A 6000-nucleotide genomic window follows, 5' to 3' on the forward strand; every position below is an offset into this window, starting at 1 on the left:
TATATACACTGCACAGTACCACTCCTGTATATATACACTCCACAGTACCACTCCAGTCCTGTATATATACACTGCACAGTACCAGTCCTGTATATATACACTGCACGACATCACTCCTCCTTTCCTGTATATATACACTGCACAGTACCACTCCTATATATACACTGCACAGTACCACTCCTGTCCTGCATATATGCACTGCACAGTACCACTCCTGTCCTGTATATATACACACTGCACAGTACCACTCCTGTCTATATACACGGCACAGTCCCACTCCTGTATATATACACTGCACAGCACCACTCCTCCTGTCCTGTATATATACACTGCACAGCACCACTCCTCCTGTCCTGTATATATACACTGCACAGTACCACTCGTGTCCTGTATATATACACACTGCACAGTACCACTCCTCCTGCATATATGCACTGCACAGTACCACTCCTGTCCTGTATATATGCAATGCACAGTACCACTCCTGTCCTGCATATATGCATTGCACAGTACCACTCCTGTCCTGTATATATACACACTGCACAGTACCACTCCTGCCTATATACACTGCACAGTTCCACTCCTGTATATATACACTGCACAGTACCACTCCTGTCCTGCATATACACACTGCACAGTAACACTCCTGTATTTATACACTGCACAGTAACACTCCTGTATTTATACACTGCACAGTACCACTCCTGTCCTGTATATATACACTCCACAGCACCACTCCTCCTGTCCTGTATATATACACTGCACAGCACCACTCCTCCTGTCCTGTATATATACACTGCACAGCACCACTCCTCCTGTCCTGTATTTATACACTGCACAGTACCACTCCTCCTGTCCTGTATATATGCACTGCACAGTACCACTCCTCCTGTCTATACACACTGCACAGTCCCACTCCTGTCTATACACACTGCACAGTCCCACTCCTGTATATATACACTGCACAGTACCACTCCTGTCCTGTATATATACACTGCACAGTACCACTCCTCCTGTATATATACACTGCACAGCACCACTCCTATATATACACTGCACAGTACCCCTCCTCCTGTATATATACACTGCACAGTACCACTTGTGTCCTGTATATATACACTGCACAGCACCACTCCTCCTGTCCTGCATATATGCACTGCACTATCCACTCATGCCCTGTATATATACACTGCACAGTACCACTCCTGTCTATATACACTGCACAGTCCCACTCCTGTATATATACACTGCACAGTCCCACTCCTGTCCTGCATATACACACTGCACAGTACCACTTCTGCATATATACATTGCACAGCACCACTCCTGTATATACACTGCACAGTACCACTCCTGTCCTGTATATATACACTGCACAGTACCACTCCTGTCCTGTATATATACACTGCACAGCACCACTCCTCCTGTCCTGCATATATGCACTGCATAGTACCACTCATGTCCTGTATATATACACTGCACAGTACCACTCCTGTCTATATACACTGCACAAACCCACTCCTGTATATATACACTGCACAGTACCACTCCTGTCCTGCATATATACACTGCACAGCACCACTCCTCCTGTGATGTATATATACACTGCACAGCACCACTCCTGTCCTGTATATATACACTCCACAGTACCACTCCTGTATATATACACTGCACAGTACCACTCCTGTATATATGCACTGCACAGCACCACTCCTGTCCTGTATATATGCACTGCACAGTACCACTCCTGTCCTGTATATATACACTGCACAGTACCACTCCTGTCCTGCATATGTACACTGCACAGTACCACTCCTCCTTTATCTATACACTGCACAGCGCCACTCCTGTATATATACACTGCACAGTACCACTCCTGTCCTGTATATATGCACTGCACAGTACCTCTCCTGTCCCGTATATATGCACCGCACAGTACCACTCCTATATATATATATATACACTGCACAGTACCACTACTCCTGTCCTGTGTATATACGCTGCACAGTACCAATCCTGTATATATACACTCCACAGTACCACTCCAGTCCTGTATATATGCACTGCACAGTACCAATCCTGTATATATACACTGCACGACATCACTCCTCCTTTCCTGTATATATACACTGCACAGTACCACTCCTATATATACACTGCACAGTACCACTCCTGTATATATACACTCCACAGTACCACTCTAGTCCTGTATATATACAGTGCACAGTACCAATCCTGTACATATACACTGCACGACATCACTCCTCCTTTCCTGTATATATACACTGCACAGCACCACTCCTCCTATATATACACTGCACAGTACCCCTCCTCCTGTATATATACACTGCACAGTACCACTCGTGTCCTGTATATATACACTGCACAGCACCACTCCTCCTGTCCTGCATATATGCACTGCACTATCCACTCATGCCCTGTTTATATACACTGCACAGCACCACTCCTGTCTATATACACTGCACAGTACCACTCCTGTCCTCTATATATGCACTGCACAGTACCTCTCCTCCTGTCCCGTATATATGCACCGCACAGTACCACTCCTATATATATACACTGCACAGTACCACTACTCCTGTCCTGTGTATATACGCTGCACAGTACCAATCCTGTATATATACACTGCACAGTACCACTCCTGTATATATACACTCCACAGTACCACTCCAGTCCTGTATATATGCACTGCACAGTACCAATCCTGTATATATACACTGCACGACATCACTCCTCCTTTCCTGTATATATACACTGCACAGTACCACTCCTATATATACACTGCACAGTACCACTCCTGTATATATACACTCCACAGTACCACTCCAGTCCTGTATATATACACTGCACAGTACCAATCCTGTATATATACACTGCACGACATCACTCCTCCTTTCCTGTATATATACACTGCACAGTACCACTCCTGTGTATATATACACTCCACAGTACCACTCCAGTCCTGTATATATACACTGCACAGTACCACACCTGTCCTGCATATATGCACTGCACAGTACCATTCCTGTCCTGTATATATACACACTGCACAGTACCACTCCTGTCTATATACACGGCACAGTCCCACTCCTGTATATATACACTGCTCAGCACCACTCCTCCTGTCCTGTAAATATACACTGCACAGCACCACTCCTCCTGTCCTGTATATATACACTGCACAGTACCACTCGTGTCTTGTATATACACGCTGCATAGTACCACTCCTATCCTGCATATACACACTGCACAGTACAACTCCTGTATATATACACTGCACAGTACCACTCCTCCTGTCCTGTATATATGCACTGCACAGTACCACTCCTGTATATATACACTGCACAGTACCACTCCTCCTGTCCTGTATATATGCACTGCACAGTACCACTCCTGTATATATACACTGCACAGTACCACTCCTCCTGTCCTGTAAATATGCACTGCACAGTACCACTCCTGTCCTGTATATTTACACTGCACAGCACCACTCCTGTCCTGTATATATACACTGCACAGTACCACTCCTGTCCTGCATATACACACTGCACAGTACCACTCCTCCTGTCCTGTATATATATGCACTGCACAGTACCACTCCTCCTGTATATATACACTGCACAGTACCTCTCCTGTATATACACTGCACAGTACCACTCCTGTCCTGTATATATACACTCCACAGCACCACTCCTCCTGTCCTGTATACATACACTGCACAGCACCTCTCCTCCTGTCCTGTATATATACACTGCACAGTACCACTCCTGTCCTGTATATATACACTGCACAGCACTACTCCTCCTGTCCTGTATATATACACTGCACAGCACCACTCCTGTCATGTATATACACACTGCACAGTACCACTCCTGTCCTGCATATACACAGCACAGTACCACTCCTCATGTGTATATATACACTGCACAGTACCACTCCTCCTGTCCTGTATATATGCACTGCACAGTACCACTCCTGTCTTTACACACTGCACAGTCCCACTCCTGTATATATACACTGCACAGTACCACTCCTGTCCTGTATATATACACTGCACAGTACCAGTCCTCCTGTGTATATACACTGCACAGTACCCCTCCTCCTGTATACACTGCACAGTACCACTCGTGTCATGTATATATACACTGCACAGCACCACTCCTCCTGTCCTGCATATATGCACTGCACAGTACCACTCATGCCCTGTATATATATATACACTGCACAGTACCACTCCTGTCTATATACACTGCACAGTCCCACTCCTGTATATATACACTGCACAGTCCCACTCCTGTCCTGCATATACACACTGCACAGTACCACTCCTGCATATATACATTGCACAGCACCACTCCTGTATATACACTGCACAGTACCACTCCTGTCATGTATATATACACTGCACAGTACCACTCCTGTCCTGTATATATACACTGCACAGCACCACTCCTCCTGTCCTGCATATATGCACTGCACAGTACCACTCCTCCTGTATATATACACTGCACAGTACCACTCCTGTATATATACACTGCACAGCACCACTCCTGTCCTGTATATATGCACTGCACAGTACCACTCCTGTCCTGTATATATACACTGCACAGCACCACTCCTGTCCTGTATATATACACTCCACAGTACCACTCCTCCTGTATATATACACTGCACAGTACCACTCCTGTATATATACACTGCACAGCACCAATCCTGTCCTGTATATATGCACTGCACAGTACCACTCCTGTCCTGTATATATACACTGCACAGTACCACTCCTGTCCTGCATATGTACACTGCACAGTACCACTCCTCCTTTATCTATACACTGCACAGTGCCACTCCTGTATATATACACTGCACAGTACCACTCCTGTCCTGTATATATGCACTGCACAGTACCTCTCCTCCTGTCCCGTATATATGCACCGCACAGTACCACTCCTATATATATACACTGCATAGTACCACTACTCCTGTCCTGTGTATATACGCTGCACAGTACCAATCCTGTATATATACACTGCACAGTACCACTCCTGTATATATACACTCCACAGTACCACTCCAGTCCTGTATATATGCACTGCACAGTACCAATCCTGTATATATACACTGCACGACATCACTCCTCCTTTCCTGTATATATACACTGCACAGTACCACTCCTGTATATACACTGCACAGTACCACTCCTGTATATATACACTCCACAGTACCACTCCAGTCCTGTATATATACACTGCACAGTACCAATCCTGTATATATACACTGCACGACATCACTCCTCCTTTCCTGTATATATACACTGCACAGTACCACTCCTATATATACACTGCACAGTACCCCTCCTCCTGCATATATGCACTGCACAGTACCACTCCTGTCCTGTATATATGCACTGCACAGTACCACTCCTGTCCTGTATATATGCACTGCACAGTACCACTCCTGTCCTGCATATATGCACTGCACAGTACCACTCCTGTCCTGCATATATGCACTGCACAGTACCACTCCTGTCCTGTATATATACACTGCACAGTACCACTCCTGTCTATATACACGGCACAGTCCCACTCCTGTATATATACACTGCACAGCACCACTCCTCCTGTCCTGTATATATACACTGCACAGTACCACTCGTGTCCTGTATATACACACTGCATAGTACAACTCCTGTATATATACACTGCACAGTACCACTCCTCCTGTCCTGTATATATGCACTGCACAGTACCACTCCTCCTGTATATATACACTGCACAGTACCACTCCTCCAGTCCTGTATATATACACTGCACAGCACCACTCCTCCTGGCCTGTATATATGCACTGCACAGTACCACTCCTGGCCTGTATATTTACACTGCACAGCACCACTCCTGTCCTGTATATATACAATGCACAGTACCACTCCTGTCCTGCATATACACACTGCACAGTACCACTCCTCCTGTCCTGTATATATAT

This window comes from Dendrobates tinctorius, unplaced genomic scaffold (genome assembly GCF_039654945.1).
Source record: "Dendrobates tinctorius isolate UK_male_01 unplaced genomic scaffold, ASM3965494v1 ptg000372l, whole genome shotgun sequence".
Lineage (NCBI taxonomy): Eukaryota > Metazoa > Chordata > Amphibia > Anura > Dendrobatidae > Dendrobates > Dendrobates tinctorius.